The sequence below is a fragment of the Rhinolophus hipposideros genome (genome assembly GCF_964194185.1).
Source record: "Rhinolophus hipposideros genome assembly, chromosome: 15".
In the NCBI taxonomy this organism is placed as follows: Eukaryota; Metazoa; Chordata; class Mammalia; order Chiroptera; family Rhinolophidae; genus Rhinolophus; species Rhinolophus hipposideros.
The window spans coordinates 40,566,752-40,588,418 of record NC_138061.1 but is presented as its reverse complement, the minus strand read 5'-3'; the positions used below and the strand labels follow the sequence as shown (position 1 = coordinate 40,588,418).

The 21,667-nt window shown below is 38.0% G+C and overlaps 1 protein-coding gene across 1 annotated transcript in view; it reads left to right on the top strand.

Annotated features, from left to right (window-relative positions):
• Positions 1 to 21,667, top strand: part of ANK3 (ankyrin 3) — a 303,291-nt gene that overhangs the window by 114,616 nt on the left and 167,008 nt on the right. The window lies entirely within an intron of this gene.

Below are 21,667 nucleotides of genomic sequence, written 5' to 3'. Positions count from 1 at the left end.
ATTTTGAAGGACAAAGTTACGCACCCCTTTAAGTCAAGTATAAACGGGGCATGTCGATGTTTAACTGGAAGTTCTTGTCTTTAAGACGCATTCTTCTGGTTTTATTTCTGTAATTCACAATATTATAAAAGCCTCATTAAGTCACATGTTCTAAGTAGGACATTTGGAAAATTCATGTCAGGATAGGGTTTGAGGTTTGTCTTTGTGACACTGTTCAGAACTTTCCTGATGCTGCTGAAACCAAGATTGGGGCCATGTTTAAGCAATTTCAGCGGACAAATTACAGTATTTTCAGGCTCCAGGCAATTCCAAAGCATTCATTTACGTTAAAACAATGATGTGGTAATTATAAACAATGCTAATTTGTTGGTTAAAGATTAATGGAGACCTCAGACATACTTTGTTAAGCATGCCTGAATTACCACATGTGATTTAAAATTATCACATTATGCTTTTGTTTAAAACAGGTTACAATTCATACTTGTTACTGATTTAGGAAAGCATTTTCTCTGGTCATTCCTGATTAATGAGGCCTAATAGCCTTGTGAGCTGAAGGCTGTGGTGGAATGTGATTACCTCTTATGGGACACCGGCCTGCACTCCTGCTTACACCCGACAGCTCCCTTCGCAGCTGGTGATTGATGACTTGCTTTAGGTTGTCTGGGAAGAACTGGTCTTCATAAAAAGCTTAACTGCAGCCGCTGCTAGTTGCCTCAAGAAACCCAGTTTCAGTTCTCTGGTAGTTCTATTACATAGTAATTCAGCATCTATACTTTTGTACTGCAGAGGCCTCTCCTTTCCCAACTTTAGTGCAGTCTTTCCAGGTCACAGCCCTCAGGAATGTAACAGAAATAGCAGGTGAGAGTAAAAGAGCCTGAACACAGATGGGATCAGATTTTACCTGGTCAGAACAGTAAAGAGGGGACCGTTAAGCTATATTTGCTAAGAACTAGCTCCAAATTATAACTATAAATCATATGCTTCAACAACCAGGTTTAGACAGAGATATTGATTAGATGGTTAGAGGTAGACTGAAAAACAACTGCAACCTTTGTCTCCGGGGCTGTGATTTCTGTTTCCTGGTTGGGAAGGATCACTGAAGATGGACAGATACAGTTTATAGTTCTTTGTGGGCAGAGGGCATGATATAGAGAATGGCTACCTGCTAGCAAATAGGGCTGGGGAATAGGAACAAGGACACCACTTGTCAGATCTTTTCCTGTATGTAGTAGATGCGCATTTCCAAAGCAAATACGAGGCAGAAACAAACGCGGTGTGACTAAAGGGACTACACAGTAGAACGCATTGCTTTCTGTGCTTCTTTGTAGGGCTAGCTAATTTATGCAGGAGTAAAGCAGATCCTAGCCCATGGCATACGTATGCTCCGATGTAGTAATTATGGTAACCGATTTATAGCATATTTATCTGTTTTATTAACACCTTTTCTTAGATTTTTACTATGATGTCAGTTTTTATTTTTGTATTGTATTGTAATTTTGTATTGTAATTTTGCTCTATATATGTAAGCTATCCTGTGTGACATCTTAAATATTTCCTTCGGGATTATCCACGAAGACCTCTTCAGCCCCATGGGTCTGCTGCCCGGAGTTAATAGAGAAGTTGTTGAGTGCTGTAATGCAGCACCAGCATTCTTCATTCTTTGAACTGCGTCTGCTGAGATGGCGTTTATATAGTGTCTGAATTTATGTGTGACCCTTGTTCTCTTAGCAAATCATTCTAGCTCTCTTGGGGAAGAGAATATAACCAAGGCGCACCAGAGCTGCTACTGATCTCATTCCAGTAAGGAGCATTTCTGCACTGGAGTAACTAAAGGCCAAATTATATTATGTGGAGGCCTGCAAAGTCCCTTTTATTGATTGAAGAGGATAGATTGAGATTTTGCTGACTTAGAGCTTTTTTTCGTCAACTATAATGCAACACCTAACTTAATCATCACTCTTGTCATTGACCTTTCCCTTGTAAAATATTATTCAACTTCCCATTTTGGAAAGAGCATTGAATAACATATCCTTTTCTTGGTCTTGTTATTTAGTACTGTTTGGGTTTGATCTCCTAAAGGATTAGGAATTTCAGTGTTGGAGGGCTATACTCATTTGTTTCTAAAAGGATTTCAGGTAGTTTACACATTAAAATATACAAAGTAAGACATCTAAGAATAAAACAGAAAAAAAGTAAATGTTACCAGCAGCTGGAATGAACCAGTGAATATAACAAGAGAATAAATTGAGGTCCTAGAAGGTTTGCTCTATGTAGTGGAAAGGGAATCATAGTTATGCAGTTTTTATTTTTTGACAAGTAACTCTTAACAGTTATTGATTTTTGTGTATGTGAAATAACGCAAATATGATTTTTATCATATGAATGCGTCTAGTAAGATCAGTGAATTACATAGTTGATGATATCTTTAATTACTACACATCAAAAAGCTCAATTCCTACTGCCCCATACTGCCTATTGATTCTAAATCTCCACCTGTGAAGGCACCTTGCCCAGGGAGGCTGAGAGACTGTGGCCCAGGTACTTAGCTTTATAGTGTTCTAAGTGTGTGATAGAACTTGGCATGATTAGTGACTAGTTAACATGTCCATTGGACTGCCTTTCTCAAGTATCAGATGTTTTGAACAAGGTTTGGGCAAGTGCTGGGCCACATTCAGAATTCAGTTAAGTCATACAAAAGTTCATTTGGTTTAATATGCAGTATTTTAATTTGGGGTGAAAGTGAGAGCAATGTTTTTTAGATAGTTGAACTATTAAACCCGTTGGTAGATAAACGAAAGTGCCAGACTTAAGTTCTGCCCAAACAAGAGGCTACCATGGTTCAGCACATGCCTGAGCAAAACAGTGTCCATGGATAGACGCTATCTGGAGGTTTCCTTCCCCAATTAAATCCAACCCAGCAGTTATCAGTGAGCTTCTAGTAGGGGCCAGGCTTGGACGTTCAGACTTAAGTGACCTACTGACCTTACTCTACTAATTTGTTCGGTCTCCAGAGTCAACACAATCTCTTCCTGAATATCCCAAAACACAACTAAGTCTAGGCTTTAATGCCAAACAGGACTTTTCTAAAAACTTGGAGATTGACAAAGGGAGTTCAAAGCAGAGGCAAAGCTGAAGGGGTGGTTCTGGACAACTCTGTCCCCAGAGTCCATGTGCTATGACCCCTTTCTCAGGGTACCTCAGGGTACTGCCTCCCCCAGCCCCCAAAGGCCACTGTGTGGGAACCCCTTTTACTATGTATCTCCTAACCAGTGTCCAAGCCCCTTAACCCTTATCTTGGGAAACCCTGTTTTCTCTGCACGTGGGCTATCTTAATATAATACCCACTAACTACCATGCTTCCCCGAAAATAAGACCTAGCCAGACCATCAGTTCAAATGCATCTTTTGGAGCAAAAATTAATATAAGATCCAGTATTATATTATATTATATCATATCATATCATATATCATATCATATCATATTATATTATAGACCCGGTCTTATAGTTAAATAAGACTTTATAATTAAATAAGACCAGATCTTTTATTCATTTTTGCTCCAAAAGACGCATTAGAGCTGATGGTCCAGCTAGGCCTTCTTTTCGGGGAAACACAGTAGTGGGCATTGACTTTAATATAAATGAAATTAATTTTAAAATTCCGTTCCTCATTCTCAAGAACCACATTTTAGGTACTCAGTAGTTGCATGTGGCTGTGGCTCCTGTATGAACACAGTATATGTGGCATTTCCATCATCACAGAGAATTCTTTTGAGCAAAGCTGAGACACCATCAGTCTGAGGCCGTCCTTCCCTTCAGTGTCACAATTGTCTGTAAACGTAGCTCACGCCCCTCCCAGGAAAATGATCCTTTGAATTGTTATGCAGAGCAATTTCACTCCTAATAAACTTGCCCCTTTTAACTCCAAAAGATGTTTGCCTTTCCCACCACCAGAAACAATAATAAAACTAAAATATTCTCAACAGGGGTAAAAAAAGTGACTAGAAACTTTAAAATTGTAATTTCTACCTAATTCATGCTATGAGGTATGTGTTCAGAAATATCACAAATTGAGATAGATCTCAAGAGAGATCTTCAGTTGCCAAAGTTTATGCCACATGATTGCATAACTTCTCTGAACCTCAGCTTTTTAATCTGTGTAAAGAGTGACTGTATCCTATTCCTCAAAGACACTTTCTCTGACCCCCTAAAATGGGTCTGTACCCCTGTCAACACACGATGTGTGTTCATTGCACCCTATACTTCCTCCCTCACAGTAGACATTTAATATTATTTTATTTATACAGTGTTGTTTGTCTTGCACATTCTGTTTATTAGCTAAGCCCCTCGAAGGCTGAGATGCCTTGTGCACCCCCTATCTCCAGCTTCTCATTTGGTAAATATTCTCTTCCCAAGTGCTCACCGCATGCCTCTGTGTTAATGGCTTTAACATGAATTTACTCTCCTCAATCTTCCAGTGAAAGAATCAGTAACAGAGAATACATTTTTTGACACTTAGATTTTGTTTTAAATTTTTTTGTTGTTTGTATTTTTAGGTGAGGCAAGCATTTTCTTTTCAGCGTACCATTCCTTGCTGTACTGTGAGAAGGCAGAGCCTTTGTGTTTGCTGCCTGGCAGCCCTTTATCTACCTTTCACAAAATGGTACCTTGGACATACTAATGGAAACACTGGAATGTTCTATTGTATTCCATTCAGTCAGAGAGCATCAATGTGAAAACATCAAGGATCCTGCCTGTTACAAAATAAGCGCTCAGGAGAGGTTCATTTTCTTCCTTCTTTCTGTAGGTAAAATTTATCTAATGATATGAAGTAGTTACCATTTGAGGATTTACTAAGTTCCAGCTTCTTTCTTAAGCATTTTGCATGTATTATCTCAACAATATTACGAGGGCATGAAGTGGAGGTGTAATGAAATATGCCTTCCACATCCTGTTCTTCACCTCATTTGTAAGACTTTGAATTCCTCAAGGACAGGCCTGAGTATTATTACAAACTTTGGAATCCCTAGGGTAAAACCAGCACCTACTACGGGGAAGGGCTTGATGTATTAGTTATTGACTTCCCTTATCCACTACTACTGGGTACCCAGCACCTATTTAAACCTGCCTTCCTCAAGCCCCATGCTCTCCCTAGGCTATTAGAATTTCAGACTGAACCTCACTTGATGTTTAGAGAACTGCTTCCCAAACTGACGTCAGCTGCCTTAAGGGCGATGGGAAACCATCGGATTCTAATAGTAGAATTTTAGGCCACTTTATCAAACCCAATATTGACTATCAGACACCAAGGGGCAAGTTTATTTAAGCATTAGGGAGGCTTGCTTTTCGGCACTGTACGTGACCCTAGAAGACAAGCCTAGAACAAAAGCTACTGAGCAAGGGCTGTCTCCAAACTTTGTTCACTTAAGGGTCTTTTAAGCCAGGGCCTCAGGCTGTGGTGACAAGACCACCACCAGAGGGTGCTAGCAAGGACATCAGCGACTCAGACATGGAAAAGAGATGGGCATCACTTCCATAAGAGTGTGGCTGAGTTTTGCGATGGTTTTATAACAGTGGTTTTATAACATAGCATTCCAGTGACTCCATCATCATGTCCAAGGTACCCTGTCCTGAAAGGCTGTGAGGCAGCAAGAGGGTAGGGCTTCTGGGGACTCTACTTTGGTTTGTGTGGTGGTACCATTGCAAGATACTGTTAAATATATTTTCCCCTCATTGTACAATTCATTTTTTAAATAAAATACAAGAAAGCAAAAGAAAGTAAAAACCACCCATAATGGTCCTTTTATGTTTTTTTTAACATTTAGATATCTGCCCTTACAAAGATGAAACACACACATAAATACATTCATTTTTATTGACACAGATTTTCAAATAGAGGGTTATCTCCTAGAATCAGCTCCCCAGCATTAATGACAAAGACATTTTTAAAATGGGTTATATAATCCCCCTTCAGAATGAAAGTGGGGATTTGAGAGCATTAGCAAAGGAATGTGAGTTATGTGAAAGTAGCTATGTGGCCACTGCATTGATCATATTCTTGTTGCCATGGTGATAGGAACAAAACCAGTAAGTAAGGGGAGGGCAGAGTAGTGGGGCTATGCCTTTTATAGAGAACTTGCCTAAGCCTGCCATGCAGCCTCATTTCTGCTTTTTGCATTTCATTCCCTGAATGCCACATCAAAGAAGAATCCCTTACCTAATTTTGAAAGGAATATTTTTATCTTCAATCTGTAAGTCCATTTGAACTTATTAACATGCCACTGTGTATTGTGGGACCTACGTTGTTGGCCCTCACCTGAAGAGGTGAAGGTTCTTTAAGTTGTAGCAGCATGGAGAGGAAAAGAGCCCTGAGATATATGCTGGACCACTGATGGGGTCCGGGACAAGTTCCTTCATCACGTCGCCTGTGACATCCTTAACAGCAAGACGAGAGACATTTCGGTTACCACAAGGCCTTCCCCTCTGCCCGACTACCTCGTCTGACTAATGGAGGTGGCCTTTGGCTTCCCTTCCCTTGCCCTTTCCCTTCCCTTTCCCAGCAGAGAGTAAGTATAGCATGGTGTCAGCGTACACACTGTCACAGTCAGGTGCTGGAGACCCACACTGGCCCTGCGGCTTACTTTGCGTACTCTTTGGCAAGTTATGTATGTGGCAGCTTGGTCATCCATAACACAGGCCCAAGAATAATACCTAATGCATAATCATGGTGATTACTGAATGAAATGATCCGTATAAATTGCTTAGCACAGTGCTTGACCCATGACACATGGTAAGGGCCATGGCCTTGTATGTCAGTGTTGTTATCATTGCTTTCATCCAGGAAAGGACCCATCATTATAGAACACCTTCACCTGGAAAGCGTGATATGTCACGCAGGTGGCATCATGGCAGCTCTATAGTGTACTTCTGAAACTAGACATTACTTCCCAGAATGTTGCAGTTACACTGTTTGCAGTGGGGTTTGTCAGCGTGAGAGAGAGACAACCTTTAAGAAACTATTAATATGGCATTGTTTGAGACAGTAAGAACGCCAATAAAAAAATCATAGAAATTGGAAGGTACCTATTTCTCCTTGTTTCACGTTTCCTCTTTCCTGCAGTGCTGCTCTAGAATTGTGGCTCTGAGAACATTTTTAAATGGCCTGAATAAGTCCTATTTTGAAATTCTGTGAAGTGGAATTGTATTAAGGTAGGAGGTGGCAGAGCTTGCTTTACTTATATGCACTTTAAAGGAATTAGTCATTAGCTCTAGAATTTGCATTTCCTCCCGTGAGTGCAATAAGTGGCAGGTGGCTGCTGTGCTCCTCTGCTGAACATTCCAGAACACTGTCCACACTCACTGTCCTCAGTGCACTTGGATCAATCCCGATGTACCCTGGTCCTTTCCTGAGCGTTGCAGGCTGTCCTCTGAGAAAATCTTGCTCTTCTTGCTCTGATGGTTTGAGAATATATCGGAAGTGGGCACCTAGAGAGGGAAGAGATTAGGACTTGGAAGAACAAAAAGGTTGCTAAATGGGTGAACTTGGGACACATGATTATTTACAGGCTCTCTCTCAAATCGAAGCAGGAAGTTCCAAGAAAACAAGCTCAGGTAGAAGGTCAACATGGACTAGCATAGTTAAGAAAACAAACTGGAAAGCGAAGCTGTGATGGAAATACAGGGATTAGAATCAACTCCAAGAAATAGAGAGTTGAAGCCCACTTGCACAAGTGAAATGAGACTGGAGATGAATGGTGAGTCCAACCCAGGGGGAAGGGACTCCTTAAATCCTGCAGGTGAAAGGGAGTCATTGCAGGGTTTTTTGTTTTGTTTTTTTGAGATATAATTGACATATATGTTTGAGGTATACAACATATGGGTTTGATACACTTATATATCTCAGTATGATTACTACAGTAATGTCAACTAATGTGCTATCACGTCACACAATTATCATTTCTTTTTTGTGTTGAGAACGGTTGATAATGTCAATAGTGTTGAAGATGCGGGATGGCATGCATATGAGGGCAAAGGGGACGGCTTGGCTGTGAGCTGTGGCAGGCTCCAGGCACATAGGGAAAATAACTGTGGACAAGAAGCATGTCTGACTCCAGGTATGATGTTCCTCTCTAAGAACATGACTTCTGTGGAGTCCTACTAGATCCTGGTTCTCCTTAGAAAATTTGGAAGTTTGTAGAGGTGTTTTTAGTTGTCCCGGTGGCTGGCATGTAATAGGAGAAGACCAGGGTGCATAAATAACAACATCTGCACCAAAATGCCACTGGTAGCCTCACTGAGACATGCTGGGCTGAACATCTCTTTACAGCCAAGAGACAGAGATCTGGGATGTTTAAGGATGGTTAAGAAGGGCCTGAAAGTTCATGCTCAGCCTGGGATGTTTCCTCAGAGGCACTAAGAGTGGCTGGGCTAGAAGACCTGAGGTTCCTTTTAGCTCTTATTACTGAGGCCTTGAATTAGAAGGTGGAAAAAACGTATACAAAATTCAAACTAATTTAAACAATAACCTTTCATTTATTTCTAGGTACTATAGGAAGTTTCCTAAACATTATTGCATTTATTCTTTATAGGAATCCTTTAAGGTATGGGTATTATTTCTATTTTACACTAGGAAGCAAGACATTAGATAACGTGTACAAAGCCACAGAGCTTTAAGGTGGCAGGGCTTGAGCCAAGAAACAGTAAATAAAGTAAATTAAGACAATAAAAAACAATAAGGTAAAATAAACTACACTCAACTGTGTAGTCAGTACTATTCTAACATCGAAGGCAGTAGACTGAGCTTTGGACGTAATCCAGGGTCATCACAGGAAAACCAGAACTGACAGCTGCCTCTCTTACACCAGCTGGTGGTTCGTTCTCTGCCTGCGCCAGAACTGCAAAATGAATTAAGGACATTTTCAAACAAGGTTGTAAAGGGGTTTTTCTTACTTGCTAAGAACTCCCATTACACATTTAAGAACATTTTCATTGAGAGATTAACAAACCTCAAAACTGGCAAATCATCAAATTCATTCTCAACAATAATGCATTCACAGTTCCACTACATTCTCTGTATTACCTCTATCAGTTCTGCAGTTTTGAATTCCTAATGATCATGTTTTGAAATGAGCTCTTGATATTACGACAAACAGGTAAATCATACATTTTCTGGTAAGAAACCCAAAGTAGGCTTATCTCTAAAAGGAGCCAGTCTCTCTTGAGTTTGAAAATTACAAACCATTATTCCATAGCCTCCAAGTCTGAGCCTCGCATTAGTTTCCCCAGCAGGAGCAGCCTCCCGTTCCCCTAGATTTGAACTTGTTGCATCTGGGGTAGGGCCTTGCTATCTGTGTTTCTAACAAGTTCCGTAGGTACTACTTCTGATCAGGCTTGATTAGAAAAACGTTGACTGAGGCCATGCTATGGAAACTTTTCTCTGTGTAAATTGTCCAAAGTTGAACCATGGAAATGGCAGGCATTTTCTGGCCATGTGACCGGTGGCGGTGGCTCCTTCCAGCTTTACTTTAGTGTCCTGTAGATTTGAGTTAAATAGCATCTATTTCCTGGATGGTTGTAGAGATTAAATGAGATGATGCAGGTCTCATAGGGTTTGCACAAAGTAAGAACCTAATAATTGGTAGGGTTTTTGTTTTGTTTTGTTTTTTCATTGTAATTACTTTTTTTCTCGTGTAAAACAAAAAAATCTCTTAGTCTAAATCAGTATGTATCAGGTTGTTGTTTTTTTTGGTGTGTTTTTTTTTTGTAGCAGAACTTTTTTTTTCCTAAAAAATTCTTACAGGATAAAAAGGTATTTATTATTTTAATCTTCAGTGGCCAAAAATATCTCATTATTTATATACTTATGGAAACCCCGAAATGTATAGTGAAAAAAAATATTTTAAAAGCATATATTAAACACCCATAGGATAGCCACAAAAGGAAGGAAGGAAGGAAGGAAGGAAGGAAGGAAGGAAGGAAGGAAGGAAGGAAGGAAGGAAAGAAGGAAAGAAGGAAAGAAGGAAGAAAGAAAAGGGAAAGGGAGGGAAGGGAAGGGAAGGGAAGGGAAAGAAAGGGAAGGGAAAGAAAAGGAAGGGAAGGGGAAAGGAAGGAAAAGAACAAGTGTTGGTGAGGATTTGGAGAAACTGGAGCCCATGTGCTCTATTTTTAGGAATGTAAAATAGTACAACCACTATGGAAAAGAGTATGGAGATTACTCAAAGATTAAATATCTACCATATGATCCAGCAATTCCACTTTTGGGTGTGTATATATATATATATATATATAAAGAATTGAAAGCAGAGTTTCGAAGAGATATTTGTATTCTTACCCACATTATTCACAATAGCCAGAAGGTGAAATCAACCCCAGTGTCCATTGGCAGATGAATGAATCACCAAAAGTTGTATATACATACAATGGAACATTGTTCAACCTTAAAAAGGTGCTAATTCTGATGCGTACTACAACATGCATGAACCTTGAGGACATTAGGCTTGCTGAGTGAAATAAACCAGTCACACAAAAACAAATAAACATTGTGGTTTCTTTTGTAAGAGGTACTGGGAGTAGTTCAATTCACAGAAATAGAAAGTAGAATGGAGGTTGCCATGGCTTGGGAAGATGGAAATGAGCAATTATTTAATGAACATAGAGTTTTAGTTTTGCAAGATGAAAAGAGTTCTGGAGGTTGGTTACACAACAATGTAAATGTACTTAACATCACTGAACTATGTACTTAAAAATGGTTAAGATAGAAATTTTGTTACATGTATTTTATCACAATTAAAAATTTTTTTAAAATTTAAAGCATATCCTGAAAACCACTGGACAAGATATCTCCAAAAAGCCAGTGAGTTGGAACATCCAATGGTGCAAAGGTAGAGGAGACACTTATAATTGAGGAAAGAGGTCCAGGACCACTTTCCGTCCCAAGTTCCCTGCCCTCTGGCAACAGCTGGGACTGTGTGTGCAGCTGAGAGTATGTAGGGGGGAAAGAGGGTGTGGAATATTCCCTCTAAATATGCTCCATCTTCCCCCATTACTAAATCACCTGCCTGAACTAGAGGGACACCTGGCAGCACCTTATATAAATTGTTGATGAGCCATCCTCTGTTACTTCGAGTGAAAGCTTCTGACAGTATTCACAATAAATAGGCTCATATTGTCCATCAAAGAAAATAGATAAACACTTTGAATTTTTTAGAGAAGACCAGATCAAATACTCAGCCTAATTTCACAACAGACATCAACTATCCAAGCATTTGCTGCTGCTGCTTCTTGGGAGAACCAGTGCTAGCAGGTGTCTAATGCAATGGGATTGGTTGGTCTCGCAGGAAAGGCAGTGAGGTTGAGAAAGTGTCAAGGACACAGTATCTTCAGTGACAATCTCACTCGGAAAGACCTGTGTGGATTTAATCTCCTTATCCAGAAAGCACAGAGGGAAAAGTTGGTGTAGACTCAGCTAGCAGCTAGCATAACTGGAGAAGAAAAAAAGACCTTTCTATAGAGACCAATTTCATTTAATTAAAGCCTCAAAAGAAGGAAAAAAAAAAGGACTTTTACAAACAGTGGTGGTCACCTTAATGAGTGCTGTAGTATGGGGAAATTTCTGAGTTTATTTTATACTTGTATTATCAATAATAGACCATCTGTAAGAAAAGCCCTACTTATATGTCAGACTATAAAGGCTGAGTGTTTCCTTATCTTCCATTGTTTATAATTTTCCTGGGTATATCCTTGAAATCCCCAGTCCTTCTCATTAAAATCATCATTTGTTTGCACGTATATTATGTACTCCTTAAGGTTGTCAAAACTTAGGCATTCTCATAAAATAAAATGAGGTACTGATACATACTGTAAGATGGATGAACCTTGAAAACATTATGCTAAGTGAAAGGAAACACACAAAAGGTGAAATATTATATGATTCCATTTCTATGAAATGTCCAGAATAGGCAAATCCATAGAGACAGAAAGTAGATCAGTGGTTGCCAGGGAATCAAAAGTGCCTGCTTAATGGTATAGGGTTTCTTTCTTTTTTTTTTTCTAGTTTATTTTTCAATTACAGTTGACATACAATATTATTTTAATTTCAGGTATACAACATAGTGATTAGACATTTAGATACCTTATGAAGCGATCACCCTGACAAAGCTGGTAACCATTTGACAAGTACAGCATAGGTTATGGGATATCTTTTGAGATGACAAAACTGTTCTAAATAAATAGTGATGGTTGCACAACTTGGTGAATATACTAAAATCGTTAAATTGTATACTTTCAAATGACCAGTTTTGCGGTATGTGAATTATACATCAATAAAATCATTATACAAATAAACTATCAGATAAGACAGTAGAAAAAAATTATAGAAAAAAGTTTTTATACTCTCAAGGTAATTAAAGGGAACAGAAATTCAATTCTTTATTTTTCTACAAAATATGACTATTAAATAGTATTTATCAAACATTGAGTGAGTACCTGTTCTGTGCCTGCCTGAAGATTAGAAAATATGACCTTGTAGGAGAAGAAAAACTTTTTCCTCTATCCTCTTAGGTTCAGGTCCAGAGGCATGCAAATTAAACTGCCAAAAGGCAGATTAATCGGAGAAAAGGTTTATGTATGCATAAGGAATCCTTCATAGAAACGAAGCAAAGACCCAAAGACATAGTTAGACCCTAAGGGCTTATATACTATTTCAACAAATGGTACAAAATGTTTGGAGAAGTGAGAAGTCAAAGGAAAGGGGATTTAGGGTTCTAGGGGTGGTAGATTGTGGGAAGGTAAATATATGGGAGAAAACTATAAGGGTTGTATAGTAAGGTTTGTTGTGAAGATTGAAATTGTGCCTTCTCCACTGATGATGAGTGATTAAGAGGCATCCTCCTCTTCTTGGCAAGAGAAATTTATGCCCTGTCTTTAGACAGAGAGGGAGAGGACAGAGAGCTGCAAATAATACTTAGCCCAAACTGGCATACTTTGGGATGGCATACTCTGATCATCAACCGCCCCTCTCACAGGTTAGAAGACTTTTCAAAAGATATATATCTATGGGGTGAACAAGGATGCTAGTAAGCCTTGCTGAAATGTTTTTCCTATGCTTTCTTTGTGTACTAATTTACTAATCATATTTCTGTTTTTGTGTATAGTAGGACTAGTGCTAAAGTATAAGAGACTAGAATAAAAAAGCATCCACTTACTCTTTCATTTAGCGATTACCTCCCCAGACATTTTTTTTTTTTTAAATAAGGAGATGAGGTGGAGGATATCAGAAATCAACTGCACTTAATATATTTAAATACATTGAAAAGTCTGCCATTTATCACAAGGAAGGTAGGCAATGGCCTGGATTTCACTTGCAAAAATGATCTTGCTGTTGAGATTATTTCATAAAGGAAATGGGATGGGAGGGGTGTGCCACCTCAGCTGGGTTTTTCTGAAACAAACTGAGAGGTGAGAGATAGGCAAGCAGTTCCACCATTTTCCAGCAGAGGTAGTTTTCTTCCAGGTCCACGTTTTTCAAAGTATGACATTCACATGATTCTATCACGTTCTGTCACATATGCCATGTTATATACCAAGTGTACCTATCATGTTGCATGAGCCACAGCCCTGCCCTTTCTTTCCCCTCCTCTCTGCCATGACCTACCCAGCCACGGGCCTTCTGAAGTCTCCACAGACTGAGCTGTGCTGAGCTGACCCTTCTAACACCTTTTGCATCCATCCTAAGAACTGCTGGCTTTAGCACCTTCTTAGAGCTCACCACTTATTTCAGGTCTGCGAGGCTTTTCTACCTAGATTTTTCATAATGTCTTTTTGAGATGCGGATATTTCACGCATTTTAAAATTGTCGACCCTCTATGATAAATAATAAAAAGAATAATAATAGATAACACTTTTACAGTGTTTACTGAATGCCAAGTACCATTTTTAAGGCTCTATGCTTACTAACTCATTTAATCCTCATGACAATTCTATAATCTAGATACTATTATTCTGTTTTTACAGACAATCTGTGATATAGAGAAATTAAATAAATTTCCCTAAGATTATGCAAGTAGTGTGAAGTAGGTCTGGGATTTGAACCTAAGCATTCTGGCACCTGGTACTATCTCTTAACCACCACACTACCTGACCACAATATTTTCTTTATCTCTTAGCACACTATTAGATGCTCTGAAAATGCTCTAATAGTAAGAATTGTACTGTTTAGAAGTGCAGGGACAGTGTGGCCTAGTCTAGTGAAAGAAGCATGATTTGGGGGTCAAATTATGGCAGCTTTGTGACCTTTGGCAAGTTACTTTGACTTTCTGAGTTTTAGTTTTTTCATCTGTGAAATAAAGTACAAAACTAGATAGTACTTCTTTCTAGAGCTGTTGTGTATGTTAAATGAGATAAAGAGACATGGAACAGCTGTGAGTTTCCTTCCTCCTTTTGAGATGAATTGTCTCATATCTCTTGGCAGCCCTCTGATGGAGGGACTGGAAGTATTTTGTTCGTTATGAAGATTATAGTATAAATTTATAGAGAATAAGACACATTCCCAATATCATCAGTCAGGAAAGTGAGATTTAGGGCCTGGTCTTCTTGTTTCTAATGAAATGTGCTTTTTACTAGACCTACATTAAGACATGCAATTGAAGTAAAGTAGGAAGCAGGGTTGACTTCCCTAACTCCCTAAACTCATTATTAAAAATCTTTAGGGTGGCCGTTTAGCTCAGTTGGTTAGAGCGCAGTGCTCTTAATAAGTTTGCCGGTTTGATCGCCACATGGGCCACTGTGAGCTGCACCTTCCACAACTAGATTGAAACAACTACTTGACTTGGAGCTAAGGGGTCCTGGAAAAACACACTTAAATTAAAAAAAAAAAATTAAAAAAAAATCTTTGCATTTTTAACATAGTTTATAGTTTATGAAGCATAGTAAAAATATTTACTTTTGGAGTTAGAGTGCTAAGAGAGACCACTGTATAACATAATATAACAATATAACATAATATCATACGATATATATTTCTGTAGAAGAGTATGAAGAAATATGCTGAATTTGTAGAAATCCTGAGAGATCTTAACTTGTTCTGGGTGATTTGCTTCTTTTTTCCCCCTAAAAGTGGAAGGTAAAACATATTCTACTTAACTGAGATATTTTTCACTCCCTCACTTCAATTATTGGTGCCTTCCAGAAGTGTAGGTTATAAATGAAAATTCTTATTGGAAAATCAAGATAAAAAGAGATTAGTGTAAAAGGACATGAATAAACTGGACGGGGAGGGGTGTGAGGTCACAGATACTCACATTAGGGGACAGTGCAGTGATCCCTGTCACTTTGTTACATACTTGATTGTTATTGGCCCAGAGATTTGAGAGAATTAAACCTGCTGAGTAGTGTAATTTTGTTCAGTCAGAATTCTGAATGTTTACCCAAATCATGTTAATGTTGTATATAAAATATTTTTATGGCCAATTTCCTTCATTGTTTGGAAAATATTCGTGTGTACGTGAGTGATTGCTTTTTTGTCTTCATCTCCCATCTTCGAAAAGGGTTGAGAAGAAATAAATACCAGAGAAAGGAAGGCATTGGTTAATCAGATTTGCATTTTAACTTTTTTAGAGTAAATACCGTGTTTCCCCAAAAATAAGACCTAGCCAGACAATCATCTCTAATGCGTCTTTTGGAGCAAATATTAATATAAGACCCAGTCTTACTTTACTAAAATATAAGACCTGATATAATAATATAATATAATATACCGGGTGTTACATTAAGTTTTGCTCCAAAGGACGCATTAGAACTGATTGTCTGGCTAGGTCTTATTTTCACGGAAACAGGGTAATGATTACATTGAATAGTTTATGGAAAAGTTACATGAAGTAAGATGCTACTGTGCTAGAGATGAAATAATCGTGCTTCCAATGAGCCTGGTGAAATGGAGGGGCAATGCCTGAGAACTGGGAACCCCAGGGTGTTGGCCAAGCCTCAAGCTGTATAATTGTAGGCAATCACTTAACCACCCTGGTCTCTTCCCTATGTGTACAATAGGAATTAGACTGAACGAACTCAGAAGTCCTCATCAGTTAAAACACAAAAATTTCCGAAATGTTAACGTATTCCATTACATTGACTGTTGCATCTTTGGTACAAGAAAACATTCTATTAAGAGCTAATTTATACAAAATTAGAATAGCGTTTACTTTTGTTTTCGCTAAATTCAGGTCAGATTCAAAAGTAGAATTTGTGTTCATCCAAGTTTTAATTCAGGTTTCTTCTGAGAAAAATCTTAGCTCTTTAACTCTAGCCATACTTAATTTGATACGTTAATGGGGAAAAAATTAGTAGTATATATTTTCCGTCAGTATATCTCCAAACTCAAAAGTTTCCTTCAAAGTTCAAATATTAGGAAAGTTACTGAGTAGGTAAAACCTCTCTGTGGCTCTCTGAGTAGATGGTCGGATCTGAGACAGAAAGCATGGTGTTGGGACTGCAAACTAGGTAATAATAAAAAAGAAATACAACCATTTTTTCACTGTACATTATACAAATATACACAGAAATTTTTAGAAAAGTGTGAAGAAGCAAGAAATCATCTGTAATCTCCAATGAGAGATAAATTGTTAACATTTGGGCCAATGTCTCTACAGCCTTTTTAACATGTATAAAAATCAGAGTACATTTTTCGTGTTCTTTTATATCTTACTTTTTACTTAACATATCATATTTCCTATGTTATTAATTTATCACAGTCTACCTTCAAATGCTATATCACTTTACATATAGTGTGAGAGCCTGACCACAGGTTAGTCCTAATTCTTCCCTCCCATCTGTGTGCAATTGGTGTCTTACACTTTACTTTTGCACATATTGTAAATGTCACAATTTATTGCTCATAGTTTTGCTTTAACAATCAATTGTCTTTTTTATTTGCCTGCATTTTTCCCCATTTCTATATTTCTTTGTGTAGGTCTCATTTTCTGTCTGTTATCTTATTCCTACTGCCTAAAGAACCTCTTTTAACATTTTTTGTATTGCAGGTCTGCTCATAATGAATTCTCTTAGCTTTTAATTCTCTTAAAAAGTCTTTATTTCTCCTTGATTTTTTTAAAGATATTTTCACTGGGCACAGACTTCTCATTTGACATTTGTTATTTTCAGTATGTAAAGATCCTGTTTCTTTGTTTTCAGTATTGCATGATTTCTGATGAGTAGTGTCCTGTAATTACAGTATTATCTTTGCTCTCTATATGAAATGTGTCCTTTTTTCTCTGGCTGCCTTCAAGATATTTCTCTTTCATGTTTCAGGCATTTGCCTAATGTGTCTAGAGGTGGAATGTGTTTATTGTTTACTTCGCTTGGTGTCCTCTAAGCTTCTCGGATGTGTGGTTTGATGTATTTGATTATTTTGACATAATTGATTCTTAACTATTACCCCTTAAAATATTTCTTTTGCCCCATTCTCTCTTCTTATGTGACTTCAATCAGCTGTTTTATGTTGCCCCACGGCTCTTGGATGCTCTATTTTTTGTTTTCCACTCTTTTTTTCTGTTTGTGTTTCAGCATCAATCACTTATATTGACATGTCTTTCAGTTCCCTGATTCTTTCTTCAGCTGTGTGAAATCTACTGATGATGCCATCACAGGAATTCATTTCTGATATTGTGGTTTTTCTTATCAAGGGTTTCCATGTGACTCTTTCTTAGAAATTCCATCTCTGTGCTACCGTTCCATAAGTTTGATGCATGTTGTTCATTGTTCACCTGTCCCACTATAAAAAGCTGACTACTATATGCAGAACAGGAGAGACTGAGGTAAATAGTACCTTTTCCTGGGAATGGGCATACCGCGTCTTCTACCAGGCTATAACTGTGGAAGATCAAGCCCGTTTATTCAAAAGTTGAGCTGAGTTGATGTGTTCAGTGCACCCCAGTTTTTAAATTCTTCTAGAGGAAGTCTACCATTGCCTTACGCTTAGGGGGCTGGGTGGGGGGTGGACCCCGAATTTTAATGGTGTCAGCGCTCCACAGTCAGCTTTACTTGCACACCTATTGCACGGAGGACATCTCTTGTCATGCTTCTCCCTGATCCCAGCAGTTGGCTACTGTTGCTTGCTCCACCTGCTAGGCTCGTGCTGGGGCTGAGGGTCATTCATTTTGCTCAGCTTCCATCTTAGGGAGTGTGCCTAGGCCTCAGGGCTGGGCTTCTCTTAGCATCCCTGCCCTTTCTACCACAGCACTCGTCCTAGATTTGAAGGCTCTTCATACACAGGGTGCCAAACAAATGTATACACATTTTAAGAAAGGAAAAACCTGTATTAAAATTGTAATCCTCCGTATATACCGATAACAAAAGATGAATACAAATCACATTTGACTTCTGCAATTACAAGAGGTGCTCAAAATGGTTACCATCAGCATAATTTTAATACAGTTTTTTCCTTTCTTAAAATGTGTATACATTTTTTGGGCACTCTCTCTATATACTGCCAAATGGCATCCCAGAAAGCATGTACAAACTTGTATTTCACCAACTACAAATGAGGGGTCTAGTAAACAAGTCCTTTTGTCTCTAACATTATTGGCCTCTTTTGATATGTTAGAATTCATCATTTTGTTGCTTGCTTATGCAATGGAAATGCAGCACCTGGGCCTTGTACATAAGTAAGATATAAAAGTTTTATTAGTTAACTGAGGAATCAAAATATAAATACCTCATTGAGTAGTCCAAAGCTACCACTGTCATTTAGATTTGAATCTAATTGATAGAAGCAGTCACTACCTGAGTCAGCAATGCAAACGTATGCATTTCATTCAGGAGCTCCATTTGACAATGAAGAGAAACAACAGCCTTTAGACAGAGGCATTATGATCCCTGAATGAAAATACTGCTGCCCAAGGGTCTAGAACTGAATTCTCGTTCTGATTCTGCCTCGAATTAGCTGTCTCTTAAATATGCAAATTGCTGACCAGTTCTATTCCTCAGTTTATTTGTCTGTTAAGTGGATTTAATGATAGTTATCTTACTGCAGTAGATAGTTGTGAAGATAAAATAAAATTACATAGTAATTACATAGTAAGCCCTGTATAACACATTTTAGGTGCTATAGAAATAGAAAATATTCCTCTAAAAGTTGTAGGAGAGGTGTAGAAAAATGGGGGAGTTAGAAATTCAAGGTACCCTTTTGACATCTGTGTATCTACTTTATGAGTACATGCGTCTATGAGAATACATGAAGAGAACACAATTAGAAGTAGAGTTCTTCCTCTCACTAAAATTAGCCTACTTGTGATAAAGGTTAATTAAGTCCTTCTCAGCCAGACAAAGGCACATTTTTAAAGGGAAATACAATGTAAGCCCTGACTCACATAGGGAAGTGATGAGCACTAGCTGACGTATCTCGCTCTGGGCTCAGTAAGCCTCCTGTTAGACTGTTTCCTACAGACCTAGCCTGACACTCCACCTGCTATCTCAGGTTTAGAATTCATCCACTGTGCTGCTTGGGTCATTAGAGTGACACACACTTGTACTCGGACAACAGAGACAAGCAAGACCAAAAACTTATCAGGAAGTTTATTTGCTTCTGCCAGCTTTCATTCATACCGAAAAAGAGTCTACACCAGAGAAGACCAAAGCATATACAATGCGCGTATATGCTGTTTTTAATGCACACACACACATATATATATACTCGTATAGCTTTACTTCCTCTTTGTCACCTGTGACATACAGTTAAAATGTTCACTTGTAAGCTGATAATTCTAGAGTAGGGGTTAGCAAATTATTGTTCCCAGACAAAATCCAGCCCACCATCTGTTTTTGTAAATAAAGTTTTATTAGAACACAACTACTCTTATTTCTGTATATGGCTGCTTTGTATATGGCTGCTTTACTTCTACTATTGACAGAGCTGAGTAGTTGCAATAAAGATTGTATGGCCTGTGAAGATGAAAATATTTGCTATCTGGCCCTTTGTAGGAAAAGTTTGCCTTCCCCTGGTCTAGAGCAATGATATAAGGCCTGCCCACTCCTCACTCAGCATTACCAAAACAAATGTGTTTTACTCAGGTCTCTTTTTTCTTCTTTCATTTAATGAATTAATTACAGATTTATACTTTATCATAATGAAATATAAAGGATAATGAGATATAAAGAGTTCTTCAGATGGGAGAATGTACAATGGCTAAAAGCATTTTATTAGAAACGTTTATAGAAAATGCAGGGCAAAAAGAACGTGCTAACCAACACTCCATGAGGATGCAATCAGTCAAGTCCTGAGTGTAGAAAACTGTACACAATAACTTACCCAGTTTTTTCAATGAATATATGGACATGGAAAAACAAAGGTAGAGTAGGGTACTTGTGGAGATTAAAAGAGATTTAAGGGCCAGTTCAATCCAGAAGATATGAGTGTTCTAATTTGAACAACCCAAGTGAGATCACTGGAGATAATGGGAGAAGCTGAACATTGACAGAGTTTTAGTGTTAGGAAGTTATTTGTATTTTGTGATTTAATAATGATATTGTTATTTTTTTAAAAAAAAAATCCTTATCTGGTAAAGATAATCAAATTGTAGTATTTATGGAGGAAATAATTTAACTCTTAGGATTTTTCTTCTACTCTTCTTAAAATCCATCAGCAAGAAAAAAAATAGTAGGGAAGATAGAAGAAATAATATTGGCAAAAGATTGATAATTATTAAAAATAGGGTGAAGAGTAAGTACATGAAGCTCTTTATGCTTTTCTCTCAAACTTTGTGTCTATCTGAAAATTTTCATTATAAAGTGTTCTTTAAAACCATGAGTGTGTATCAGATTTTAATTTGACTCATGGTTTTGCTAGCTGTTTCCACATCTGTAAAATTTATAATTCAGATTACATGTGACATTGTGAAGATTATGAAAATTAAATGAGATAAAGAGTTTAGCACAGGGCCTAACACACAGGAAATTATAAATACCTGCTAGCTGTTATATTGTATCTGCTATCAAACAACAAAAATAGAACCCCTTTTGAGCCAAGTTTATTTATCATATAATAGACTTTTGTGAACAACAACCCTTAAACCCACACTGCTGCTACATAGGAATAAGGAACCGAAATAGAGATGTTTTTCACTATATGCACTTATTTCCTTGGCAGTCTGGAAGCAATCATAGCACCTGTAAAGATACATGGAACAACCGTGGTATCGAGAAGATCATGATTGGAATTTCAGATTGTCCTAACATTATCGCTGTTCCTCCACAGTAGTTAAAAAAATATGTAGAAAAAAATAAACATAGTTTTCTGTGAGATTGCTAACAAATGCCTGTGAACACGTTTTAGCCCAGCGTACGTGGGGAATCCTGTGACTTATGTACAGTACTGACAGATTTCCCAGTTGGCGTTCCCGTTGTCTCTCTGACATCTTGTGCCCAAATGAACCCAGTTCAGAAGGCTTTGAGTAACCTGAGATTGCTTTCACTCAGTCTGGGCTCACCCAATCAGCTGTTTCTTAGTCAGCCACTCATTACCCACGCTGTATCACATAAATTCATAGAAAAACACATTGATTTAAAGGTACAGGATTTTATAGCAAAAAAAAAAAAAAAAAACCACAAAAAAGTCTCATCTATCAATCATCTCAAGTAACTGAAATAAATAAACTTGGACTCTACCCCTACAAAGTGTCTCCC